The sequence below is a fragment of the Morone saxatilis genome, unplaced genomic scaffold (assembly GCF_004916995.1).
Source record: "Morone saxatilis isolate NCDOM2014 unplaced genomic scaffold, NCSU_SB_2.0 Contig9, whole genome shotgun sequence".
In the NCBI taxonomy this organism is placed as follows: Eukaryota; Metazoa; Chordata; class Actinopteri; family Moronidae; genus Morone; species Morone saxatilis.
In genome coordinates, this window is record NW_023340268.1 from 15,140,827 (window position 1) to 15,157,309 (window position 16,483).

General features: G+C 43.8%; 1 protein-coding gene across 1 annotated transcript in view; it reads left to right on the forward strand.

Moving 5' to 3' along the window:
• Window positions 1–1,250: 1,250 nt before the first annotated feature.
• Window positions 1,251–16,483, forward strand: part of ptp4a2b (protein tyrosine phosphatase 4A2b) — a 21,711-nt gene continuing 6,478 nt past the window's right edge. Inside the window, exon 1 of the mRNA XM_035681609.1 lies at window positions 1,251–1,404. The gene's annotated coding sequence lies outside the window, so the exon portion shown is untranslated. The remainder of the gene's footprint in view (window positions 1,405–16,483) is intronic.

Here is a 16,483-nt window from a genome sequence, read left to right on the forward strand (position 1 = left end):
CTATTAGTAGTATTAGCTATATTAGTAGCCCCTGAGTAGTTGTAGTAAATCATTTTCTATGTAAAGAGATCTGCATGGCACATTTGGAGTAGTAAGGTAGAAGGAAGTAGAAGGAATGAACACTAGAGGGAGATATACAGTTGTTGTGGACAGTATTTCAGGCCTCTACATTTTGAGAGCCTTGTCTGATCTGCTCCAAGCAAGCTAAGAGTTGCATTGACAGGCTTTTGTTTGCAAGTTCATATCACTTTGATAACAAATGTGACAGACACTTGCAATGTCCATTTATTCTAGGTTCCAATCCCAAAAGGTGTTAACTTAAAATGAATATATACAGGCTATAATATCAATCTTTGTATTGGTTTGCCATGTTGCGTCTATGCCATCCTAAGAGCAGCAAATCATGTGTGTAACTTTATGGTGCTAGATAGTGATGGTACGATGATGAGGTTTTGCTGATACTGGGCATCCATCTAAAGTATGTGGCTTGAACATAGATGTATCTGATATATAGCCTTTTTGTAAATCCATACACACAAACACACTCTTAGAGATAATAAATGAAATGTTAGATTAATAAAAGGAGACCCACCCTGCCTATAACCTGCATGACCTCTGGTGTCCATTAACGCTGCTAGAAATGTAATTGGATACACACAACAGATAAAGTGTGTGTCGTAAAACAACCCATGAGCGGAGGGATAATATCGTGCGGCTATTTTCTGGAACTGTCGTCACCATGGTGAGCTGTCATCGTGCACCCGGATTCTTCTTACGTCGTATTGACGCCAGACCTTCCGTGCTGCATTCGGGTGATCCCGCTAAACTTCTACATCTAGCTGGAGTACTTGAGAAGCGCCTGCTGTTGTAAAGGGATGTAACAGCTGTCGGTTTAATTGGCCTGTTGTTTTATGGAAATTAATTAAGCGACAATTGAGCCATAGTGTGTTACAGCAGGGGAGCGAATGGAGAACATCAAACAAATGTTGCCACGTTTTAACCTCATAACTCTCACAAAGACCATGTGGTTGGAAACGTTTGGAGAATGTTTATTTACTCGTTTGGTTTAACATAAATTGTTCACTAGTCTGCACCTCGCAGTGGTGGCGTTCTCAAAATTACAAAAGCACATGTACACTCGACTCGTATGCTGTAGAGATTTCCCCGTTGTTTCTCACTCTGTGGACCCGATGTTAACTTGGGCTGCCTAGTAAGTCGAATATCCGACCGTCCCTGAAGGTGTCCACGCCGAGGAGGCTCCTCCCCAACAACAGTTCCCGACCTCCGACGAGAATTCAAGCTGCCACATTGAAGAGGAACAAAAAGGCGACCTGGCAGCGGTTTCTACACTCCCTCCACTTTCTCCGGGGTAGTCACGGGATTTCAATGTTCAGCCTGCTCTTTGTAAGTAGCTAATAACCTAACTAACTAAAAACTGTCCTTTTGGAACTTGTCTCTGATGTGACGGTACACGATTGCAACAGCACACATCCGCAAGAGCCTGGTTAAAAGTTGGGCTGCATATTGTTAGACGATCAGAGAGACACAAGGGAGCTGAAGTAAGTTACATGAGTGGCTGTCTGAGTAGACGAGCCAGTGTGTAGCTACATTAACGTTAGCTCGCAGACCAAAGCTTGGACGGCTATAACGTGGGCTAACGTACAATGTTGAAAATGGTGTTAACGCGTGTCAATACCAACCCTCATTGTTTTGCCAGTCGGTGTAACCCAAGTGAGTTGTTGGCGTATCCCTGTACTAGTTGCTAAACGTTGCTGGGAAATGCAAAGTGACCGAGCTGAGGTAGCTTGCTAGCTAATGTAGCTGCGCTAGCTTGCTATCAGGGCTAAAGCTATTTCTAACGTTAATTAAGAAGAAAAAGCGGCGACTAACGTTGCAAACAGCAGTATCGCTACGCGGTCACTGGCTTTAATTGTTGTTCTGAAGCACGGCACATTACAAGGCGGGTTATTACACAGACTGTCGTCCGCAATCTCCTGAGCTGAGAGCTAGCGTTACCCGCAGCTATACAATGAGCGCTCGGTGTGTCAGTGAAGGCAGCATTTCTCATGGACAACATCTCGCTGTACGTGAACGATGCGTAACGTTTAAACTGCTGTGTTGGCTGCTGTTCACTACTACTGCTGCACTGTTTGAATGTTTAAAATATAACCGGTGTTTGTGGTTTGCAGTCATTTTCCCAGCTTCTTTTGCTTGTTTTTTTTTTAACGGTGGTCTCGGACGTCGGTAGTTGTGAGAAGCTGTGCTAGAGATAGATGGCGACTGAGCTAGCTAGCTGCCTTCCGCCCTTTGTGACAAATCTTGACCCAGAGTTTGGTTGACCTGTTTATTTGAAGCCATAAGCCGCGCTAACATTTTAATAACAAATCCAAAGTGGTCGGCAACCCGATATTTCCTGTATGTCGGTTGCCTTGGGTGCTCGTCTTGTATTGTCCAACTACAGTCATTATTGTTAACCAGCCGGGTTTGACTCAGTAAATTCGCCAGCCTTCCGTGTATAAATGTAGCTAACACTGGGGTTAGGTGGGGTCTATAATTTAGCCGTGTCTGGTTTCCGAAAACAGAAAGCACCCAAGCATTTAGCCGTGTTGGATATGAAGTGAAATGAGGAAATGCACTTGGGGAGGAAGTTGAGTAGAGCAGCTGTGGCACTAAAGGCCGCAGCACATTCCCATGCCTCTCAGTTTTCAATTTATGACCTTCCAGTGGTTTCAGCCTCCTCACTGATAATACTTTCTAGTGGACAGTTAATACAAATGAATAGCTTTTGAACACTCCTACCAACATGGGTGGATGAGTCAATGAGTAACTGGTGTAACAGGTAAGCTAATTATACATTCCTGCTCGTGAGTCACTGCAAGGTGACCTAATTTGCCTGCAGCGAGACGATGGGATGAGTTAATACAATAAGTCAAAACAAACCGAGAACATAGGAATGTATAGTGGAAGTAACGTAATTGATTCTTGGGTGGAGCCAGTTCTTGTGTTTTCTTCCACGAAAATCACATAATTGTGCAGCAAGGGCAGGCTCAAACTGTGCCACTTTGGGGTTATGCTGGCAGCAATGACACACGCTTGCTTCTTAAAAAGAGTGGGATTTTCACAACTCTTACAGAATAGCACTTCGAGTCTTTATGCTCTATTTGCATTTTATCGTGAAAGTAGGTCACTCATACTGGTGACCTGCTTTATATTATGGCTAATTGACACATGATGCACAGCCCAATCTAGAAATAGCATAGCTCCTCTCAGTCCACTTAGAGCCGAGCCTGCAGCCAAAGGCAGGCCTGTACAGTGGAAAGCTCTCATTCATCAGATTCCACGGGGCGAGTCGAACTTGCTGCTTGCTGTGAGTCCAGCCTGTATGAGCAGTGTTCCTTTTTTTTATTTCGCTGCTTTTTGTGTTGTACTTGGAACAAGAAACATTCGTAATTTCTCGTAATTTGTCTGTAATACCTCAGTAAAAAGTTGCAGAACGTGGAGGAAATCGTAGCTAAAATTGGATCCACAGTAAGGAAGTAATATTGTTGTGTTTTGGGAAGGGGTAGTACTAGAACCTTTTTAGAAGTGTGACTGACCGGCATCGTCTGTAAATTTGCATCGCATGTTCTGCTTAATGATGGCGCATAACTTTAGTGTATGTTAAGATTGATGCGTGCTGTAGAAGGTGTAAACCTAGCACCATGCTGAAATGATATTTTGCACCAGCAAAAGGGTGGTTCCGCTATCTACAGGCAGTATTCAAAAAAGCCAATGTGACAAGGGAAGTTCTCAGCCTTGGTTACCGTAACTGTGAAAGGCGAGCCCAGTGTAGAGTAACATGACGCCAACTTACCAAGGAGGTTACTGGGGGAGAAGAACACCTATGTTGTAGCCTGCTGGCAGTCAGCCCACCTAGCCACAGGGTGGCTGTGAGTGTTGAAAGGTGGGGTTGAAGAGGTCCGCTCCTCACTGACTGGCTTAACAGATTTGGCCAATTTAAAATCTAGTTTTGCCCCTGGGTGTCTGGCTGTGGTGGGAGTGGAACACAAGCTTTGGTTTCTGCTATGTGTTCACTTGCTAAGATCCCTGGCTGCAGGGCAGTTTTGTTGTGTTGAAATCGTCCCAAAGTGGAAAGCTAGGATTAGACGCACGCACCTTTCTCCTCTTATTTCAAGTGAAAAGCCATAAACAATTATGTATCAGTAGCCATGGGCACCTTGTGTGTTTCGTGTGCTGTGTATTGGTTAATGAATCATGCCCCGGTCGGCACGGTGTTCGTTTACTGTTGTTGCCACAGCGCTGGGCTGAAGCAAAAGCACAGGCTTATGAGCACTGGCAGTGTCTGACAGATTGACACCTCTTCTAGATGCTGCTGCAGTGCTGCCTACTGAAACTATAGCAACAGGTAGGAATAGGATCTTGCTTTGTTATTTGTGTTTACAGCTACCTTGTCAAGCTGCAGCTGCCAGAGCTGCAGTTAGCAGGGGAAACACTGTCCATTGCCAAACACGCTATAGTAAAAGGTGTTGGTATTGTTATTAGAGCTGTTGTTTGTAGGTGTGTGTGTCGCTGCTCACTCTTACTGATCCAGAAAGTGTTGTAGTTTTTGAAGCAGCTATAGTATAGAACATGCTGGGTTACTGCGTATAAAAACAAGCGTGCTGTGTTTTCCTATTGCCTAGGCAGTGTTTTCTCAGTGGAGCTTGGCTTTTTCTTAATTTCCTTTAAGCAGCTTATTAAACACATGCAATGTGTGAGTACCTCTCACAACATGACCCTAAACTAATGTGTTCATTGTGACCATAATCTTAAAAAGATGGATTTGCTACCAAAAGCTGATCTATGATCAAAGGGTATATGTTTATGCTCTGGTAAGGAAGTTGGATTTCGTAGGTTAAACAGTGGCTGGATCAGTGTACGTGGGCAGCCATCTACTCTGAACCCTGACCCCCTTTAAAGCTGCACCCCCTACTGCGTCTCGGGCTTTTTCCCTGTGAATGTTTAAAGACCGCACCGTTGCTCTACTCTGATGTCTTCACAAGGGACACCCAAATTCCCTACAGGAGCACTTGTTGCTACTGCTGAGATAATTGTCGGTATGGCAACAGGCATCCCCCGATGCTGCTGTCAGAAGGCCGAGTTGGTTTCCAAATGTCAGAAGAATTGATGTCTCAGTGGGACTCTGCACCTCTCGGCAAAAATGTGAGCAGACACTCTCCCGTCTGTGTGTTTCGGAGTGTCAGGCTCCTGTACTGAAACTTAGTTTTATTCTACACAGTCATGGAAACCTCCAGGTGGATTTCAGTCATACAAATAACGGCCTAAATTGACTCTAGTACATATTTCTGACATCTGAATAATTAGATGAACCCACAATCTAGTCGGACATACACGCAATAACCTTTTTTAATTCTGTAAAAACGAGTTCAGCTCCACGGGAAGTGTCTGGAATTGTGAACCGGGCTGCAGAAGGAACACCTTGGTTGGTTTCAGTACTTACTATCCATGCTTAATTGATATGTTGGCAAACGGGCAGAGGAGCGGCTCACTGCCACGATGCATGTGTCCGTCTCGGCTGGGAGAAGTTGTCCTGGAGCCCATTTGAGGATTGTGACATGAGATTATGACTTATCAAAGGAGCTCACAGATGGCTGAATATAGTCCCTCGACCCATATTACACGTCAGAGTAGAAAACCGCCTCTGGAGATGGATTGTTTTTCAGAGCAGTCGTGATCCATACAGACACCTATGTTAGCAGCGCAGTAAACGTTATTGATGAAGGTACATGTGAGCGTTTGAAACCCTTGTGGGCTGGTGAAAAGCCCTACCTTCAGTCTGTATCGTCCTCCTGTCTGATGATTTATCTTAAACTGTGACTTAATTGCGACATCATATCCTTGATTGTTCTGAATGGATGAGTTTCAGCAGCCATTTAGTGATCCATTCAAACATTAGGAAAACAACTGACACTCAGACTGCTTACCTTTTAGTCATTTGGGCTCCAGGGACGTCCCTGTGAAGTTTCTTCTTTTTCATGTGTAATAGTTCCATACTAGATGAGTTCTATAGGCTTCAAATACTCTACAGTAATTGGCTCCCTCCTAGTGCAGGTAATCTGCCTGATGAAGCGGTGTACTGGTTTTAGTTTGGAGTATGATATGGATTTGGATCTGTAACTCATTTATTATTTATATTAGCTCTTTGAATACTTAAATACTTATTTTGTGTCAGTCTATAGTCTTTATAGCTATTTGAAGATATTTTGCTTTGAAAAGGCAGCCGTGTTAATGTTTCATTTATTTTGTTATTAAGTTCTGTTATTGTACAAAATTGTTTTCATTCTGCAACTGTTGCATGCATTCTGATTTCTTCATATTGTATCATTCTGTGGGGCCAAGAAAGCCCAATAGTAATCAAAGCCGTAAGTGTATACATGGTGACATTATGTTTTTATATTGTATGTACTCCGGACAGTAGGAGAATACACTATAAACCTATATGAAGGTTCTGTCATGGAAACAAACAGATGCTGTAAAACGGCCAGAAGCGTAAAAAAAAGTGTGATAGAAGTTGTTGGTTTCCTCCACATCCCAGTGCCAACTTTTTGTCTGTCAGTTGTTTGCTTATTGTCATTATTGGGCACAATTTCCAGTCTACTCCTGAACAGGTAGTGTTAGTCTGCAATTTTCTACAGTTGTGAGGAGAGACTACAGCAGCAACTGGTCCTGTTGTAGCTCACGATTACATTAAAGCAGCTCTAAAACATATTGAAATACTTAGTATGTACAAACCTATCACAAACATCTTATTACCATTTGATACGTTAGCCTGTTTTTTGGCAGGAACAGGTGTTTGTTTGTGTTGAGAGCCTATCTTACCTGCTTTGGCTCCTTTGTCAGAAGGGAATTTGTTTCCCCTTTGTGTTCTCACTCTTAATCCTTATTCAAATGATTATCAAATGTCAGTGTTACAGCTGACCTTGTTTCTCATTCAAATGTAATTGTTCAGTTAAATTTTGTGTTGGACGTAATTAAAAGTGCAACTAGGCCACAGTGAGCACAGAACAGGCCTTTGTTTGGATATGTTTTCCTCTTTTCATTCCCATTTCTAAGGTACTGAGCCCTGGTCTCTTTCAGTCCTTTCCAGAGACAGATCAGTCCTTGCCCCCGCACCCCCCTTGAATCCCCCAAAGCGCTATCAGAGGCCTTTGATCGTCACACTGTTTATCTGTGCTCACTCAGAGGCTGCAAAGCAGTGTGATAAGTGGGCTTTGCCATGTGCGAGTGCATGCATAGGGGGTGTTCGTCTGTTCATGGAAAAGGAGTGGGCTTACGTATTCTCTCACCTCCGAGCCACGTTTACATGGACACAGGAAGCCAGAACAACAAGTACTCTGCAGGAAGATCAGCTCCTGTCCTCTGGGAGCAGAGAGAGGTAACCTGTTGTACCGAATATGGGAGAGAATGAGGATGTCCATTTACCAAACATTACATGAGCAGTAAAACCGCTGCCTCTATAATCTTTTTCATCGCTGTAAACTTTTTCAGCAAAACAATTTGTTTCTCTAAAATTTGTACCTAAATGTGCACTACAAATAGTCTAATGACAAAATAACTCCGTGCTTGGCACAGGCGCTAAAAGCCTCAGCAAATTTACGGCCCACACCCATTTACAACAACAACAACAACATAACATACTGAGCTACTGTTTACGAAGAATAAAGTAAGTGATAAGTGGAACTTATCAAGAAGAAGAAGTGCATATCACAACAGTGTTTCACAGCCCATATATCATGTAGTCTTGTTTTGCTGTCTCAGTTAGGACAAACCACAGAGCAAAAGTTAAAACATGCAGATGACATGTTGTAAGACAAATGCAACAATCTTTGTGGGCCTGCGAGTATCCGCATACAATAACTGGCTTAACGAAGTTGCTGATCTTAATTTATCTCTAATATACATATCTCCTCTGCCTGTTCATTTGTTAGGAAGCAGAATTTGTTGTTATTTAGTAGTATGATTTTTTGCAACCATGCCTGGTTTGAGAGCTTGCTTTTGATGGGAGGGAAGGGCCCTTGTCAAAGCAATGAAACACTGCCAAACTGCGATCTGGCTGCATGTTTATTTTATATTGTTTGGAAAACCAATTAAATAGTCCCACAAATTACCTTGTCCTGGAAAGTGTGATAATGATCCTTCAGTAGTCTATCACACAGGGAGGAAACTGACTCCAATATCTCACTGCGTTTAGTTTTGGAGTAGTCTGTGTAAGGCGTTCAGTTGAATTCCTCTATATGTGGTATTGATAGAACAGCGCTGTATACCGCCGACAAGCCTTCAGGCCAGAGTTCATCTGACACGAGAATGCCCCATTCTTCAGCCCAGGCCTCCCTGAGATGAATGCCATTTGCTGGTATCATTAAAGCTGTGCCAAAGAGAGGAAAAGGTCTACTAAAAGTGAGATCCCTCACATGTGCAGCCCAGTAATAACAACGCCACCCCTATTCAGATTCTTTTGTAAGTAGAGCTGCAAGACGGACAAACGAAGCAGTTGTAATCACCTGTTCCGTTTGTTGATCATTTGACTCCTGAACGATGAACACTGAAGGAATGCTGACCAAGAGAAGACAACAACTCCACACACCATCCATTTGTGCACTACAGACTCACCCCCACCTCAGTTAGCTTTTGATTTTTCTCCCCATTTATTATCTATTCCTTTTATCAACCAACTTTCACGCGTGACCAAGGCTAGGTCCCCCCCCCCCCCCCACACACACACCTATATAGTAATTTTCTAACAAAAGGGTCTGAGGCTAGCTTAGAGGCTTTTACTGCAGTTGTAGCAGTAAGACTACATGTATGGATAGATGGACAAAAAGCATCAAAAAAGAAAAAAATAACAGGTTCCCTACCATTTGGGCCCAGTCACCTAATAAGAGTCTTTAATTGGGACATGAGTCACAACTGGTCATGTCTGTGTTCACCTGCGTCAAGGTGGAACCATGGGCAGACAGTCTGACTCAGGCTTGCGGCCGTCTCGGTTTGAAATATAATAAACCTGTGTTTTTCACAGGGCCATTACCACAGACCCCCAAGATAAACAGGCTCCCCGCTTTGGGTCGTAGTACTTTGAAATGGACTCAAAAGAAAACCACAGGGCAAGACGTCTCCTTGGGAAAAGACAGAATAGTACTCCAAGTCCAAAATTCAAATGGTATGTCACAAACAGTCAACAGTGCGCTTGGGAAAGGGAAAGTGTTGGATTATGACAATTATTAACACAAAGATCTTGTGTTGATAACTGAAATCAAAATGGCAGCACTAAGAGTATATATATTTAAAAAAGTATAGATTAAATAGAAAAAAGTAAGTTTTTTTTTCTTCTTTTGTTTGTAAAAGACTATAAAACACCCCTCCTGTTATAGCCTGTATGTGGGTGGACTGATCAAGGCTAGAAATACAGCACTTGTTTTGTAGTTACACACCACAATACATTTCTAGTCAATATTTGAATGTGACACACATGAAATTAAATTAGGTCTAAATCCAGGCCACGTATTGCTGGTCGCAGCTATATATTTTTTATTTTCTTCAAGAAGAGAGCAATGTGTTGCAACATCCAGCTGTTTGTCACTGGACAGACAGTATTCTGGAGTCTGAGGTCTGGTCAAGAAGCGTTGCCACCACTACCAGCATGGTAGTGGTGGCAACGCTTCCCACACTGCTATAATTAAACTTTACCACGCAACCCTTCCCTACCCTCATGGCACGTGAAGTAAAGGTGCAGTTCTCAGAAAGCTTTCCAACACACGTGTACCCGGTCTTCCTAGTTCCATGGATGCATTCTAAGAAACCCACAGGTTGGCACGTTATCAGAATTCAGCAAAGATACACAGAATCCACTGACTAAAGGTATCTCTTTCAGCCCGAGACTCGTGTTTGCAAACCCCAGGAGTGTGCGGCTCATGGTTTAGGATCGCTGTTGGAGTTGAGTTTTGCATATCTCTCTATGCTGTCTTGTCCCAACCTGCCTGGAGATTTTAGTGTCTTGGTTATTACACTAGATAAACTGGTAAAGCTCAGAAAAAGGATTAGAAGCTTAACTAGTGTAGCTTATTGTAGTTGTGTGTTCCTGCGCGTGTGTGTGTGTTTTGGTTTCTTGCTTGTCTGTCTTTCTGTGTTTTCAAGCCTGACTGATGGCAAGGGAGAGTTGTGCACACTACTTTCTTTATGTGCGTACTGTTTGCTGAATGGTGTGGTGACCTGTTACTGTAACCCACATCGACTGGCCCCCCTTTTGTCTTTATTGAGCATGAAATGAATTCTCTTATCTTATGACCTACTAAGGGCTTTGAATGTTACACTAAGAGCATTTTCAGACCTTTCAGACCGAGTACTTGTTTTGTTTTTTTCCAACCAAAATGTGTGGGAGATGTTACTGAGGCTTTCATGCACTAGACTCCTGACCTGTGGATTGATTGTGTAACAGGCATTCATTGCAACAAAGCATGCCATCTACGTCACACTTGCAAACATTGACAACTTGAGATGCTTTTCACTTTTATATTGTTACTCGGGTGTCGCTGAAATGCAAAAAGAGATGGAAATCAGTCACGCCTGTGTGTGTGTGGCAGCTGCAGCTTCACACTAGGCTGGTTTCTTGTTTTTCAGACCTTCACATGTGTGTTGTGCTGTGAAAATAATAGCGGTTCTCCGAAATAGTCTGATGCTGTGTCCAGCATCCTACGACTACTGTAATGTGACACTTCCAAGTCATGTTGATTAGCTTTCCAGCGTAGCTCGCTGTGGTTGACCCCAGGCCACTGTTTTTTTTTTTTTTTTTTAGGCGGACCAGAAGTCGCTTGTCTGACCCACACCCAAGTTTGACATCGACTTTCATACTTAACCAAAATGTACCACGGTCTGCGAAAATGCACTCGGGTCCAGAACAACTTCTTCAATTGGCGAAAGTGTGCAAAACGCCCTAAAAGTAGGCACATGTGTCTGTATAAAGCTGGCCTCTGCTCAACTTTTCTGTTACTGAGATCCCAACCTGCCATTGCCTTTTCTCCTCGCGTCCCAACACTCATTTGAAATGAATGAATAGTGGTTTCTTTATCCCTTGTTGGCACGGTTGGTGTGAGCACACAGTTAGGCTGAGGAGAACTCCAATTTGAGGTGAGAGCCGCCCACCCAGCCTATCAACAGCATTGACGTCACTGCAAGGAACCAGCTGGACCATTGGGCAGGTGTGATCCTCTGTTCTATCTCAGCCACAGTCACTGCCAAACTCGCTCGTCTACTTTCTTTGCTTTCTTATTCTCGCTTGTTTTAATGTTTCTTATCCGTTTATTATGTCCTCTTGAAGATTTTTCTTCACATCTTACCGATTTTTCTTCATGTTAATATTCCTTTGTCCCTGGTCCCCGTCCTCCTTGACATTTCCAAGCATATCGGTTATCTTTTATTTGGCATTCACAAAGGCCACAGGAATGAAGACATGCCTCTGTGACACACGGCCCCATTTCTGTTCCCACTGATGCACGGTTTCGGTCATGTTGATTGAGACTCAGTGGGTCTCCTCTGATTCTTCCTGCAAATTTCAGATCAATGCGAGCTTTATCAGAGCGTTAAATGGAGAAAGCAGTACCTCCCTGCCACCTTGTGTTCATGCACGTGTGTATTTGTGTCTGAAGTAAATCGCCACTAAAAGGAGAAGTGTGTGCACTGGGCGTAGCAGGCAGGTGGGTGTGCGTCTTATCTTTCTCGCACCGTCCATGCCCCCCTTCCTCTGAGGAGAAACGGGGCTTTCTCCCTCCTGCGCCCTCTCCTCCCTCCCACCCCACTCCCCTCGCTGTCCATCTCGCTGTAGATGACAGGCGCCCCCACCCTCGCTCCTTGACTCGGCTCCCACACAGCAAAGTAGCCTCTCCAGCTGCTTCAGGGCAGTGCAGTCTGATCATGCCCAGTTTGGCTCCAGACAAAACATGAGCGAGACTCAGGCACAACCTCAGACCACCAGACAGGGTTGCATGTAATACTAACATCCTTCACAAGGGGTGACGAGGATGGATTCAGACATTCCACATTTTGTGTGAAATTCTGCCGTTTTGCCACCATGCCCTTCCAGTCTGTATATCCGGTGTCCAGACACACATTTACTCGTCTGAGTGTATGTGTTTTTCTTTCTTATTTTAGAACAACCCCCCCCTCACCCCTTGTGGCAAATGTATTGCCCAAGCCAGCTTGTGACCATCACCATGCTTATGTTCTTGTACTCGGTGTACATGGCGGTATGTACTGTATATGGTGACGGTGGTGCGACTGTGATGAAGATTGAGCTGCCCATGGTCGTAGCTCTATAACTATAAGGTCCCATGGCAGTGAAATCCTTAACGATGTGAAAGCCTTTCAATTAGCACTCCATGCACTTTAGCTGTAATAACTTTACAGCTTTCACCATCAGTGCTCCAATATATATATGATATTACGGACTTTGTCAATGGAAAATATTAAATCGTGTAATCTGCTACTGTATAAACATGATAATGAACAGCAGCCTCATCTTTAAAAACACTACACTTAAGCATGTGTTTCATTCAAGTTCCTAACCTGACATGGCTTTATATCTTCCCAGACAGATGAATCATCCTCAAATGATGAGTTAGCAGTTGCAGGTTACCCACGCCCCGATTCCTATTCTTCTGCAGCATAATCACCTGTTTAGGTTTGTGTGTCCTTTTCTGTTCTGAGATAGCGTGGCCCTTATCAGCTGGTGCTGCTACTCCATGCTCTCTCACACTTCCCATCGTTCTCCCTCTCCTTCTGTTCTTTCTCCTTAGTCACTATAGGACATTTCTGGGATAGGCCAGCTGATTTGGGAAGTTCTCCCTATTAACCCCCCCCCCCCTCGCAGCACTACTCCAACAGCAGAACATGTGACAAGGAACAGGGCACCATGGGAGCCTTCTCTGGGCCACTGCGTGGGCCTCTGCCTTTACTCTGTGACCTTTCTCCCAGTTTAGTATATATATTTTCTGCATAGAGACACATGCACAAAAGGCCGGATGTAATCCAGATATACTTGGACTACTAGAAGTTCATCAGTGTTTATTTAAAACGTGTTTGATTTAGATGTACCTGCCACAGCTGTCACCCTGTTTGCTGGGTTTCTGAGTCCTCTGTTATAGTCAACTGACTATCTTTGGTTTATGGACAAAACAAGCAATTAAAAAAAAAAAGTCAACTTTGGGAAATTGTGTGCAGCATTATTCTTTATACATTTAAGACCAGCGGATTAACCACTGTTCATGTTAAACGAACACAGTAAAGTAATGGCATATCACCCATTCATGTTTCTTGTTGCTGGCTTGTTCTCAGTCTACAGTTTCAAGCCGTGTGTATACATTGCTTCTTGTTTCCTGTGTGGTTAAACATGTTTTTGCTTCTACAAACACATTTGCTGTGTATGTGTGTTTGTGTTGTTCTTCCTGCGTCTGTGCAGAGGGTAACGGCAGAACCTGTTTGCAAATTTCCGAATGATTTGCATGCGTTCCCAGCCACTGGCAGGCGGCTGGCGGGCGGCTGGCGGGCAGGCCCGACGTTACTTTCAGTTTACTTATTTCTCTATTGACAAGCCCTGTCAAGAATGAGGCCGAGGTTTCACTTGTTTCTAATGGAATAATCACATAACCTCAGTCGATCTGCTTATGCAGGCTTATAAAAAGTTGCCTAGTAAGCTTGACATACGTATTGGCACGTTTTGTTTCCACGGTCTCCTTCAGATCAGTGCAGGGGAAGTATATTGGACAGTTAGTAATGTTTCTTAATGGCTGCTCATGCTTCCCACCTAGCCCAGATGTTTTTCACTTCATGTATTCCAGTGTGTTAGCTTTGAAATGGTGTTTTGGTCTGCCTTTTTTTCCTCCTTGGTAAACCTACCGTTGGCTGCATTTAAAACGGACTGGATGAAGTCACTTTGTGCATCCGGGCAACTATCCACAATCCAGTTGCTTTTCATCTTTTAGCCTAAGCTGTCATTGTGGTGTCCTCGGTGTGTCCATTGGCTCTTTTGTTCTTCAGTGTTTTCGTCCATGTTCCACTGTCTCTTAATCGTCTGCTCTCCTTTCGGCAGTCACATTCCACAGGTGAAAAGCGCCTCGTCCATGCTTGTCATTTCTGAAGGATAAGGAGCTTTAAAAACAAAACAACAACCTTTAAAGTCAGGTTACCCTTTTTAACTTGAGTCGTCTCCTCGCTGCAATGCCACAGTGTGCTCAGTACTGCTCAGAGGCGGTAATTAAAGGCGTCACGGAGGATCTCGGCCATCACAAGAAAGAAAAAAAGAAATCAAGGCTGTTTTTAGTGCCCTTGTGGCTGTTGCCAAGTATAAAAGATGGAGAGGAGAAATTTATAGCGAGTGGGTTGATGCATCCCTTTGACAGTGGCTCTGTGGTTGGCAGTTAACTGAGAGGATAAGTGACAGTGGGGTAGTGGGTGGGAGCAAGAGAGAGAGCAGAGAGTCTGTGGAGTGGACTTTAGTTGCAATACAATAAGGTGTCTCGAACTGGTTTCTTTTTTTAAACTACTAGAAATCAAGCGGGTTGGATTGAGAGGCGAGATAAAACTGTTTACAGTTGACTCTCCCGGGTAAAAAGGGAACAGAGAAGAGAGTCAGAGAGCACAGAGTCTTGTGTCAGTCTCAAGGAGGTGAAGAGAGGGAGCATGGGACTGAAATGCTGGGGCTGTTTGAAGCTTTGCCCACCCTGCAATCCTCACCTTGTGACTACCGCCGGTGACACGGTGCTGAAGTCCAAGCCTTTTCTCTCCGCTTCCCTCCCACTGCTTTGTGTACGTAGTCAGTGTAGCGATAGCCAGCTCTCGCCCTCCCCTCCTGTGTTGCTCTGAGACGGTTCCAGCCAGTTTGTGGCGGCTGGGTTTAGACTGTCAAGGACTTACTTGGCACAGCTCTTGCCATGGACCTGACTGACTGCTCCCTGGCTAGCTACAGACCAGACATTACCTGTTCTGTTAGACACCCTTGTGAAGCGTGTGTGTGTGTGTGTGTGTGGTGCTGTGTGTGTTGTGTGCACTCCATGCTGGCATAGTTTATTTCCATTTTGGTGACAAGCGGTATGACAGAGTGATGGTAATCCAAAGGGTCAGACTCATAAGTTACGGCTGGCAGGCAGATTTGGATTATGAGGCCACTTTTTCTTGAGTTTCTGGAAAACTGGTCCACATATACAAGAGCTGAAATGGTTCAAAGCAGGGTTAATAAACGTTTTATAAAGGTTAACTGTCTCTCCCGTTGTGACAAAGCTTGAGAAACCATGCAAAACAATACATATAGAAGTACAACTGGAAGGCTGATTTATTTTTTTTATCTATAAAACCCAACAGGTATTTGTAACATTCAAAACATATGTTATTGGCTAAGATAACAGACTTCCCTTGATTTTCATTAATAAAGAATCTATGAACACATCACCCTATTTTGGTTCTTTTAAGTTTCAAATCGGAGGACATCCATAACAACTAACCTGCTCTGGAAGTGGACACACATACATATGTAGTACACATAAACAAATACACATATATTACACAATAATGGACTTCACATGACTTGATAACGGACTGCTGAAAACCTAGAGCTCCCCGTGATCTCGTCTGTAGTACAACCGTGCTACACCCGTCACACTGATGGAGCTATAGAGGTTTGACTCAGGTAGTCAGACCAGCTCTGTTCACCATTTTGTACTACAGCTACACTTAATGCTTCCTCTGTCTATCTTATCACAGCAAACTCCGCCACATTTCAACTTTACACAAAATATCTTTCTGTAATTATAGACACCAGCCCGATTAAAACAACAACCAAGATTTTTTTTTTTTGTCTAATTCATGCACAAAACAAATATTAACATGGAACTACCGAGGTAAACTCAGTGGCGAACAGTTGCCAGTGAATAAATGACTTAACTGCCTGCATCTGGCTGTTAAGGACACTGGACAACAAACAAACAATAATAAAGTATTCAACACACAATCATTGAGACTGAAGTGAATAATTCAAAAAAAAATCAACACATCATGTACCCTAACGTAACCCTCACTCTCGTCCTTTCTCCCTCTCGTCGAAAGGCGTTTCTGTGTCGACTGACCCCGCACCTATATGGGCGGTGCTGAGGGGAAACAATTTCCCTCCTGTTTTTTTTTTTTTCTTTTTTCTGCCAGGCACAGCGACCTCACCGCCGCAGGAGAAGTGAATCAGGTCCTCCCCCGACGTGACTACGCTAACCCAAAGAACCCCCCTCGACTGCCAGCACGCTAGGAACTGCTGACCTCCTTCCAAAGACACCTGGGATATTGCGTAGTCCTTGGAACAGCTTGCCGCTGCCCTGTCCGAACCAATAGAAACCTTTTGCTTACCCACTTTCTCACTCCGAAAAGCCAATTCACAAACAGCTCTCTGAATTGC